The sequence below is a fragment of the Dasypus novemcinctus genome, chromosome 21 (assembly GCF_030445035.2).
Source record: "Dasypus novemcinctus isolate mDasNov1 chromosome 21, mDasNov1.1.hap2, whole genome shotgun sequence".
Classification (NCBI taxonomy): domain Eukaryota; kingdom Metazoa; phylum Chordata; class Mammalia; order Cingulata; family Dasypodidae; genus Dasypus; species Dasypus novemcinctus.
Genome location: NC_080693.1, coordinates 23211062 through 23221812, shown reverse-complemented (window position 1 = coordinate 23221812; position 10751 = coordinate 23211062). Strand labels below are relative to the sequence as shown.

At 48.3% G+C, this 10751-nt stretch overlaps 1 long non-coding RNA gene across 4 annotated transcripts in view; it reads right to left on the bottom strand.

Annotated features, from left to right (window-relative positions):
* Positions 1 to 3208: 3208 nt before the first annotated feature.
* Positions 3209 to 10751, bottom strand: part of LOC101434066 (uncharacterized) — a 59208-nt gene continuing 51665 nt past the window's right edge. For 2 of the 4 annotated variants that reach the window (XR_009182321.1, XR_011646783.1), the window contains exons 5-6: positions 5450 to 5908; positions 3209 to 4634 (exon numbers count right to left, since the gene is read on the bottom strand). This is a non-coding gene — a long non-coding RNA (uncharacterized lncRNA). The remainder of the gene's footprint in view (positions 4635 to 5449; positions 5909 to 10751) is intronic. The other 2 variants (XR_009182323.1, XR_009182322.1) reach the window with 1 other exon arrangement.

Genomic DNA, 10751 nt, shown 5'->3' with positions numbered 1-10751 from the left:
TGGGTACGGTGATCATATTTTGCTAACCAAAAATCTGGATCTATCTTGGGAACACTCCAGGATGCAGCCCTGTGACTCCTGAGTCTGCCGTGAAGGAAGAGTGAACTCACAGGAAGGTTGCCCTGCTCAGAGGACAGGGGCAGAGGCGGCCCCTCCAGCAGCCTCAGCAAAGGCCGCAGGTCCCCTACCAGCCGGGGCAGGTGGGGAGGGGAGGGCAGGGGGGACACACGTAGCACCTCAGAGGCCTCATTCTTGTCTTTCACTTAAGCAGAAGCCTGAGGTCAGGGGAGCTCACAGGAGGGAGCCCCTTCTCTCCACCGGGGGGCCTTTGCTTTCCCTAATCTTGAGGGGTCAAATAGCTCACTCCTCAGTTCAGCATGAGGTAAAACCCTCTTTTTTTGAAACCTGAGCCCCAAGTACTATTCCTTCTCTGTCCTCTTCCTTGTCGTTTTCCTTACCGCCCCCCACAGCCACAGGAGTTCCAAGGATGTTGATGAACTGGGCTGAGGAAGATGCTGGGAAGGGGGACGGGCTCTGTGACTTGAAACTCCCTGAGCCTCCGCTCTTCTCCTGTGAGCTGAGGAAATAGTGTCTACTTCGCAGGAAAGGACATAACTTCGCTTAGTTGTCTCCAGGATGGCCTGAGGTAAGGGACTAACGTGTGTGGTAGGTGCTCCATTAAGGTGGTTACCTTGCGACGATGATGAAAGTCTATTTTCTAAAAGAAGCTTCCATTACAAGACCTCCTAAGATGCAGGAGAAATACCAGGGAGTCAGCTCAGAGTTGGGAGGGAGCTGCTTCGATTCTAATATTTATAAAAAATATAAATATTGATATGACTATTAAGCTATGATTTAATAATGCATTAGGCACTGCTACAAGTGCTGTATATGAAACCACTCAGTCAATCTTCAGAGGAACCCTCGGAGCTGTTGCTCCCACTTTATAGATGAGAAAACTGAGGCTCTGAGAGGTGAAGGGACTTGCTCTAGGTGGGAGGGCCAGGAATCAAACCCAGGGCCACCTCCAGGCCACCTCACCGCTGCTCCCTGGCTGGAGCCCGCGGGCCGCGCTCCCCTGTGCGGTGGAGGTTCTCCTCACGAGGTGGCCAGAGCCCCACGTTGCAACCTGCTCTGCAGCCTGTCGGCCCTCGTCTCCCACAGGTTCTGGACGTCCTGGCCCCCGTTGTCCCTCCCGCCGCTGAAGTGCGGGCAGTGCCAGGCCCCGGGCTGGACCCCGCACAGCGCGGGGGAGAAGCTGAGGACCGGGTGGGCGGCGCTGGGCGAGGCTGAAGGAGGGCATGGGGGTGCGCGGGCCTCGCCTCGCCCTGCCTGGGGGCTGGCCCCCTCCTCCCGGGCCTTCTGTCCCCCTCACTTCTCCCCTCACGCTCCCTTCCCGGGACCCAAGCGCCGGCATCTTCAGCTCCCTGGAGCACCCAGTGGCCTGCGGAGGCCCCACGCAGAGAGGCACAGAGCTGGCTGGGTGAGACAAGCTCTGCTCCCTCCTCGGGATGGAGATGTGGGCGTCGGCTTTGTTTTTTATTTTTCAGTCCTTCTCATCTTATTTTCCTTAATATAGGTTAATTATTTTTAGAGCACTTGTAGGTCTACAAGAAAAATCATGCAGATAATAGAGTTCCCAGTAACCCCACCACAACAACACATACACACTGTATTATTAACAATTTGCATTCATGTGCTACGTCTGTTACCACGGATGAACCAATACTATGATGTATTATTAACTAAAGTCCATAATTGACAGCTGGGGTCACTGTGTTGGACAGTTTTATGACTTCTCAAAAAATTATTGTGGCAACATATATACAACATGGAAGTTCCCATTTTAACTACTTTCAGGTATATACTCAGGGTGTTATTTACATTCGTGATATTGTGCTGCCACCGCCACCACCAGACCAAAACGTTTCCATCACCCCAAGCAGAAACTGTCCCCCTTAAACCTCGACTCCCCGTCCCCCACCCCCACCTGGGGCCCCATTACCTCGATTCTAATTTCTGACCATGAGTTTGCATATTCGAACGATTTCATGTTGGTGAGATCGCACGATCGTTGTCCTTTGTGTCTGGCTGGTTTCTGCAGCATGGGGTCCTCAGGGTCCATCGTGTTGCAGCACGGGGCGTCGGCTTTGGTTGAAGACCAGGCCGGGTCTGGGGAGGCCTGGGGAGACGACCTCGTCCTTGCCTTTGGCAGCAAGCAGGGCCTCAGTGTTGGGTTCCAGAAACGGGGACTCCAGCGGCCTCCCCTGTGCGGAGAGGGACTGCAGGGCAGAGCGGCCCGTCCAGGGCTTCTGAGCGCTGCGGGCAGGGCTGCTTCCAGGGCGCAGGCTGAGCAAGTGCTGGGCTGGGAGGGCAGCTCCATCCCAGGACCCCAAGAGCCAGCGGGCAGTGCCCTTGGCCCATCCCTGATTTCCTCGCCAAGGTGGGCACTGACAGGAGTGATGATGCCGAGGACCCCCGGGAAGCTTCTTGGCATCTGGAATGACCCTCGGGTTCCTGGCTTCAGGCAGACTTCTCCTGAAGACCACCAGCCGTACCCGAGAACCCAGCTGCATGGGGAGGGGGGAGGGCTAGTCCCGCTGCACCTGCGCGTTCCCGCCGGCAAAGCCCGAGGAGCCGGGTTGCACGTTCTCGGTGGTACAAACCCTGTGCGTCTGGGTCTCCCCTGGTAGCCCTGTCCTGTGGGAAGAGGAGTTCCCATGTTTGGTCACTAGAGGGCATCCCTCTAGCGGTGGGAAGTCCCGTGTGGACCCAACCCTTGTCCCTTCAGAAAAGGACGCTTAGGAGAAAACTGCAAAGCATTTTCTTTGCAAGCTTGCAGCTTAGTGGCTAGCTTTTAATGTGCAGGTACAGAATACCTTTGCAGTCATAGCAAATGGGCAAGAAGCCATCACAGGCATTTTTCTCTTTCTGCGTCTCCTCCTCCTGTTCGCCGCCGTCCCAGCGAGATGATCACAGTGATTCCAGGGGTCACATCTGCGTGAGAGTCCACTTTTGGGGGTCTTTGTTCAGATTCGGCATATTACGGGTCAGGTTTAAACTCTTGCCTTGGGGTTTTTAAGATTTCCAAGGCTATCTATTATGGAAAGCCCACCTGTTTTTCCTAGTTGTTCAGAATTTACTCAAGTTAACCAAGAGGAACTCCCGGGGTAAACTTGAATGGAAAACAGAATGAACCGAAAACACGTTCTTTTCACCTCTTGCTGAGCTGGTGTTTCATTCAATCAGATCCTCTGCCTGGGCCCCTATTTGGGAAGAGATGGAGGTTCAGTTGGGAGCTGAATAGGGAGGGGGTGGGGTGGGGTGGGGGTGGTGGAGCAGAGCCCTTCCGAGGCACAGTAATGAGCCGACTGGAGAAAAGGAACCCCCCCAGAGAGGGTACGGGGAGAGTGTAGCACCTTACTGGGTAACTGTGGTCAGGCGACTCCCTTCAGAACACCTGAGTATCCTGGCACTGCCACGATCTTGCTGTGTGGCCTAGGGCAAGCAGTCTGACTTATCTGAACCATAACGTTCCTCAGCTGTCAAGTGGAGAATTACCCTTTCCCTTGTGGGGCTGTTGTGAGGATGGATGAAACAGGATGACGGATGGAAGGATTTTGTGGGTGAGAGCGTACTAACATGTTAGTTAATTATTGATAAATCATGCAGCCCATAAATGAATCTGCCAGGCGGGCTGAGCCACGAGTATTCAGAGCAAGCAGGCATGCAAAACCAGCGAAGGTTTGGCTTCCCAGTGGGCTGTTTTGTAGACAGAACGCAACAATGATTGGGGCTTAAACCCAGCTGCTGGCCCTGGATCGCGCCCCTAAATGTCTCCTGTAGTCTCGGTGCACATAGGGTCCCGCCTTGGCGGCTGGTCTGAGCTCGGCCTTGAGGAGCTCAACGCCTTAGTAAGAAACACCCCCACCCCACCCCTCACCCAGACGCGCGACCCCGAACTGGCGGGGGCCTTCCTCTCCCCCAGCTGCTCCTCGGAAGCTCGAACCCGGAGACTGTCCCACCCACAGCCTTCTGCCCTGAGCGGGGCCTTGGGCTTGGAGTCCCCCGACCACTCGCCTTCCCCCTCGAAGGCCCCCGTGGGGAAGGCCTGGGGAACTTCCCCCTGCCTTTGCGGGGGAGGGAGGGCCTGCAGCTGGGAGGGACGCGGTGGAGGAGAAAATTGGGAGATTCCCTCCTCTCCCCAGACTGGTTCGGAGGCTCTCAGCGCGGCGTGGAGAGGACTCGTGCAAACACTTCCCTGCTGTGCACAGAGGAATGCAGGAGGAGGCAGCCCGTGGTGCATCCTGGGCCGCTGGGGACATGTGTCGGCACTTGTGAGGGGGCAGCCGGGAAGATGAGGCCGGAGGCGAGCAGGGCCAGGTCTGGGGGCGGGACAGGGGGGTGCCTGCCCGGGGTCCTGGGGCTGCCGGTGGGCATCCCTGCACCCCGGGGCATCGGCCCTCTCCCTGCCCACAGGAAGCGCCCCCTCCAGGCCCCTGCGAGGCTTGTCCTTGCCCTGATGCTGCTGGTTTCCATCAAGCAGGTAAGAGCAGTTCTTTTTATTGTTGTTGTTATTATCTGTTGTGCTTATTTTCGGATTATGGAAGTGATTTAGGCCTCTTGTAGGCAATCTGGAAAATATAAAAAAACTATTTAGAAAATAATACTCAACCATAATCCTAGCATTTAGAGATAATTCCTATTAATATTTTGGCAGATTTCCTCAAATCCTTTTTCTATGCATTTTTTTACACAGCTGAAATTATGGTGCGTCAAACAGCGTGTACCCTGTTTTCCCCTTTGCATCGCATTATAGGCATTTTCCCAAGTCACTTTGGACTCTGCAAATGTCATTTAAAATTGTGTGTCTTCCTCTGTATCTTGATCATTCTCTCAGGTTTGAACATGTAGGCAGAACAACTCGTTTTTTCCTTTCCTTTCCCTTTCCTTCCACTTATTATAAAAGTCTAGAATGCTCATTGTTTTAAAAAAAACTTATATAAGGAAGTATAACTATAAACTACAAACCAGTGTAATTCCATTGCCCAGAGACCAGTCTTGTTCAGAGTTCAAGACTTACACTTCCAGACATTTTTCTACCATTTATTTACACATAATTTTTAAACTATGGGATCGTACTATAAATATTATTTTGTCACTGCTTTTTCCTTAACAAAATGCACTAATAACAAGCTAGTGTTTTTTATGGTGCACTTGCTATACGCTAGGTCTGGTGCCAGGCACCTCCCTTCCACTACTCATTTCATACTCTGTGGCCCTGTGAGGGCGTGTGTCTTGTTTGTCCCATTTTACAGATTAGGAACGTGAGTCTCAGAGGGGTTGGGCTGCATTTCTGTGTCGGTAAGGTTGACCTATAGTGTGATGTTTAAGAGCGTCATGACTATTATAATGTATTTAACTGTCCCCTATAGTTGGGCATAGTCACCTTATTTTTCTCCTAGGAGACTGGACCTTTTGCCCCACTTTTCGGGGTTCCATATTTTTACTGGGCCATGATTTGCAGGAATGCCAGGTCCACTCATCTGAAAGCAGGAAGTGCCTTGAGGAATGGTTTGGTTCCTTCTTTGGTCCATGGGCAGGATTAGCCCCTTTGCAGCAACCCCCACCCTCTTTCCTGCCTCTTATGTCCAGATCCCCTCCAGCTGGCTGTGGAGCCAGATCGCACCCAGTTTCCCCGTAACAGGCTCTCGTTGGTGCTGGCCCGGGACTAGTCAGGCAGAAAACCCCTACCAAGCCCTCTGCAGCCAAATTCTCCCAGAGGCCACCGTCAAGTCTTCTCGGATTGTCTGTGAGCCCAGCCAATGATCTATTTCATGGAATTCTTGCTGCTTCACACAGAACTCACATCCTTGCTTCGATTCTCAGAATATTTCCTGTTTAAAACCTGTCATTTAAAAAAAATAGAGAAAAATAAAATACCTAAGAAACAAAAAAAAAAAAACCTAACTGTCTAGGTTTGTTGACTCTCCATCCACAAACATGAAGCACGGCTCCAAAACTTTTCATTTTATTGTAACAGGCTTCCACATACCTCATCTTGCAAGCCTCTGAGAAGAGTATTCTGACCGAACCCATTTTACAGGAGAGATTAAGACCCAGAGGGGTTAATCATTGCCCGCCGCCATGGAGCTCCTGAGAGTGGAGCTGAGGCGTCTACCCAGGGAGTTTGAAGTCCTGAGTTCTTTTTTCCAAAGCACTCCATGGGAGCTTTGACATATGCATGTTTATATCTCACACCAGCAGACTCTGCAGAGCTTCAAGCCGGCTTACCCGCCGACAGAGCCATCTTTGGCCCTTTTGCTCTGGTATTTTCATCACTGAGAGCATGCCCACCAGCAGCCCCCCTCCCACCCACTCTGTGTTTCCAGAACTTCTTCACTCTCTCTGTCCCCCAGTGTGTGTCTACATAATTCTGGTGACCTTCCCCTTGGTTCTCCAACTGAAACCCCATTTCTCTCTCCAGATGTTTATTTTATAAGGCTTTTCATAGACTTTCATGATGAATTTTGCTTTAGACGCTTTCCCTCCACGGAATACAAATGACCGTGGCATGTTTTCTGGCAGAAAGTCTTCATAAAATTCACTTGATGAGAAATTCTGAGGGATAGATTAGTTTCTAAGTTCAAGCGGAGAAATGGTACTTCCCTCCCCCTCATTTAAATTAATTAGTGGTTGCTCTGGCATCATAATGACACAAACTCACTAAGGTTCCTTGAGAAATGAATTTGTGGACTTTCATACATTGCTGGCCAGAATATAAAATGGTGCATATTTTAAAAATTTGGTGAGAATAGGTAATTTGGCAGTATGTATCAAAACCTTTAAAAATGTATGTACTCTATGACCCGGAAATTCCATCTGTAAGAAGTTCTCCTAAGAAAATAAAGATGTGCTTAAAATTTTAACTATGAGAATTTTTGTCATAGCATCATTTACATCAGCAAACATCTGAAAACAGCAATGGTATAGAATCTTCAAAATAAATATTGCTTCCATTCATAGGATATATGGCTCTTAAAATGGTGTTTTAGAAGTCTCTTTCTTAAAATGGCAATAGTTCACAATATGTTTTCTGGTGAAAGGAGGCTTCAGAACACTCAAAGGAAAAGAAGTGAAAGAGAAGGAAAGAAGAAAGAAGGGAGGGGAGAGGAAAGAAGGAAGAAGTGAAGGAGGAAAGAAGGGAGGGAAGAGAGAAAGGGGGGCATTTGTGTGCAAAGGAAATTCTGGAAGGAGATTTTAACTTCAGGGTAATGAGATTGATTCTGCCTTTTCCCCTTTTTGCTTATCTGTAATTTCTATTTTACCTGCAGTGAAGTGCAGTCCTTCTCTAACAAAGGAAAATAGAAGATTTAGTTAAAGGGAATCAATGGAAGGTATTTTTCCCCTTTCCTTAATCCCTTTTCAGCCAGTTAAGCTTTATGCTGATTGCCTCTAGAGGGGGCAGAGGAACCAAGCTCAAGCTGGCCTTTGTCAGAAATAATTCCACTCACACATCTCCTTTCCTCCTTGCTTTGTCTGTGAATCCCGCTGTGATTGAATCTGGATGTTCCTCCTGTGTTTTTGGTGTCTTCAGTTAACTGCCTGGAAAGACAGTCAACTTTCAGTGTTTTTAGTTTCTTTTCTGCGTTTGACCATGGCTATTAGCCATGACCAGGAGCAGGGAGTTGGGGAATGTTTGCCCAGGAATAGCCAAACAGAAGCTGATTTTATTATCTCTTCCTCAGTCAGGTCCCTGTGAGGTTTTGTAGTCACAAGTCATACCTTATCCCAGAAAGGATCTTTATTTGATGACTTGGAGCATTCTGGAAGCTTTTTTTAAAAGAGGTACCAGTGTACCCAGGATCTTGTACGTGGGAGGAAGGAATTCAGCCACTGAGCTACGTCCACTCCCCTGGAAGCTTTTTTTTTTAAAATTGTCAACTTTTCTGCTTAGTTCATTAAAAATAATACAGTCAGTTATGGTCACATTAGAATGTTTATTTCTTTAAATAAATGGATGTCTTACCTTTTGGTAAGAGAGATGAAACTCTTTGGGAACTGAAACGGAGGAATATGTGGCAATAATTTCATCATCCTTATGGTTATTACTTATTGACTAATCCATGGTGCTGTGAGATAGTTTAATTTTTTGAGGTAAGCACAGCAATACAAAACATCTGCCAGATACTGTGCAAACTAGGAGTTTGAGGTACTTCACAGTTTCAGCATTAGAAGGTGTGACAAGGCTCTTGATGATGTCTTATCCATGCAAACCTGGGTTCTCCAGGTTTGCTGTTGCTGCAATAAATAGTTGTGTCCCTGGAATATCAGTATGGAACAGGGAAGGAAGGTGGCGTGGCTAATTTTATTGTAAGGTCTGAGAAGGTGTACAATGCCCAGTACGCACTAAATTGTTAAGACAAATACTTATTAAGTTGTTTTCTCTACCTACTTAATAAATGGAACTTCTGATATTTCTTTTGGCCTGGGTGGGGGTGGTAAAAAAATTTCTTGAGACACTAAGAGCACCATGAACTGAGAAAGTCTGGGAACTTATGGTTTAAAGATGATGCCACTAGTTCTTCCAAAAGTTGGCTTTGTGAGCCTCTGGAAAAGATGCAGAGGAATCACCTGTAGACTCCATCATGAATACAGTAATTTGGTGGGAAGAAGGTGCTAGGAGAGGAGAGAGATGGTAGATTGGACAGGTGTTGAAAACTGGCTGCCCCTTGGGCCCATAGATAGGCTTTCTTTGACCAATAAGATGTATCTGTACATGTGTGTTCATGGGTGTTTAATTAATTCTGAGTGCCTTTAGGTGGAACATCTCCCCTATATGTCACAGGCTTCTCCACTCCCTGTTTTATACCTGTCCTTCACTCCTTCAGGTTATCTACCTAGCCTGGGGCAATATTTGAGTTTGTTCCTCCTTGTGACAGGAGACAAAGCCTCAAAGTCAACCCATTGATTGGATGTTCTTAGCCCAGATCCCATGTTTAACCCCCTCCCTTCATTCCACACCCAATCCCCATCTTTCATCCCATAATGGTGCCTCTGTTTCTTTAGCTGTAAAATGACTCCTTCTCTGTGCTAGAGGTTTGATTCAGAAAGCCTCTCAGTCCTAAAGGAAGTTACAGGATAGTGAGGTAGATGGGTGAGTAAACTATTGAGAACAATACAGGATGATGGGCCCTGGGAATCCAGAATCCATCATATGTGGTAGTGAAGGGCACTGAGAAGGAGGGTTACTAGCTCGAGACTCTGGGCAGAGAGGTGGTCAAGCAGGACTTCCCGGGGGTCATTGGGTTTGAGTTGAGCCTTGAAGGATGAATAAGAGTTAGCCAGGTGAAAAAGAAGATGGGAGGAAGGGTCAATGGGAAGTGCAAAGATGTGAAGTCATGAAATCCTATGGCTTGTATATACAGAGCTTTTCATGACAGTGATGGCTGAAAGGATAAATTTTTTTCTTCCCCTCCCCCTCCCCCACCCTGCTGTTTTTGCTCTCTGTGTCCGGTCACTGTGTGACCTTCTGTATCTATTTCTCTTTTCGTCCTCTCATCTTTCTCCTCTAGGATTTACCGGGATTTGATCCTGGGGACCTCTGATATGGAGAGAGGTTCCATGTCAATTCTCAGTTCCTGGTCTCTGCCACGCTTCAACTTGACTCTCCCCTTCGACTCTCTTTTGTTGCGTCATCATCTTGCTGCATGACTCACTTTCGTGGGCACTGACTTGCTGCACAGGCACTGGCTCACCACGCAGGCACTGGCTCACTGCACAGGCACTTGCATTCCACGTGGGCACTTGGCTCGCCATGCAGGCACTCGCCAAGGCACTCAGCTCACTGTGTGGGCACTAGGCTCCCTGTGCGGGCACCCACACGGGCACTCAGCTTGCTGCATGGGCACTTGGCTCGCCATGCAGGCATGCTTTCTCTTCTTTTTCACCAGGAGGCCCCAAGGACTGTACTCGGTCCTCCCATATGGTAGGCAGAGGTTCTATCACTTGAGCCACATCCACTTCCCAAAAAATAAATTTTAAAAATATATTTTTCTTAGAGAGGTTGTGAACTTACAAAACAATCATGAACATATGTGTATTTACCATACGACACCCCTCCACCAACACACTATATTGTTGTGGAACATTTGTTACAGACTATGAGATAATATCCTCAGACTATTACTGCTAACTATGGTCTATAGTGTACATTTGGTATATTTTTTCCATACCCCCCTATTAGTAACACAGTACTTCTTTGGCATTGATTAACTATAGTACATAGGTTTCATTAATTGTATTTTTCCCATGCTTCTTCACATTCTTACCACCTTGCAATAGTGATGTACATTTGTTCTAATTCATAGAAGGATGTTCTTGTATTTGTACTATTAACCACAATTTTCATCCATGAGAGTTTAAATCTTGAGTCCATAGGCCATGAGAGGAAGACTTTAAGCAGGAGGACCCTGTCCTCTGGACCTGTCACTCTGAATCGGGGTGAATGGTAGTGCCAGACTAGAGGTGGAGGAAACAGGAGACAGGGTTGGACAAGAGAGGAACTTCGGAGGTGGAATTTCATGTGGGGCTGAGAGTGAGGGAGGAGTTGAGGATAGCTCCCAGTTTCTGGTTTGAGATTGAGGGACCCGAGGTGCTGAGCCTATTGGAAAAGAGGATGGTAGAGCAAGAATGTCACTTGACTTTGCATCCAGTCAATTATACAAGTGTTGTGTCTTCTCTTGCATGTT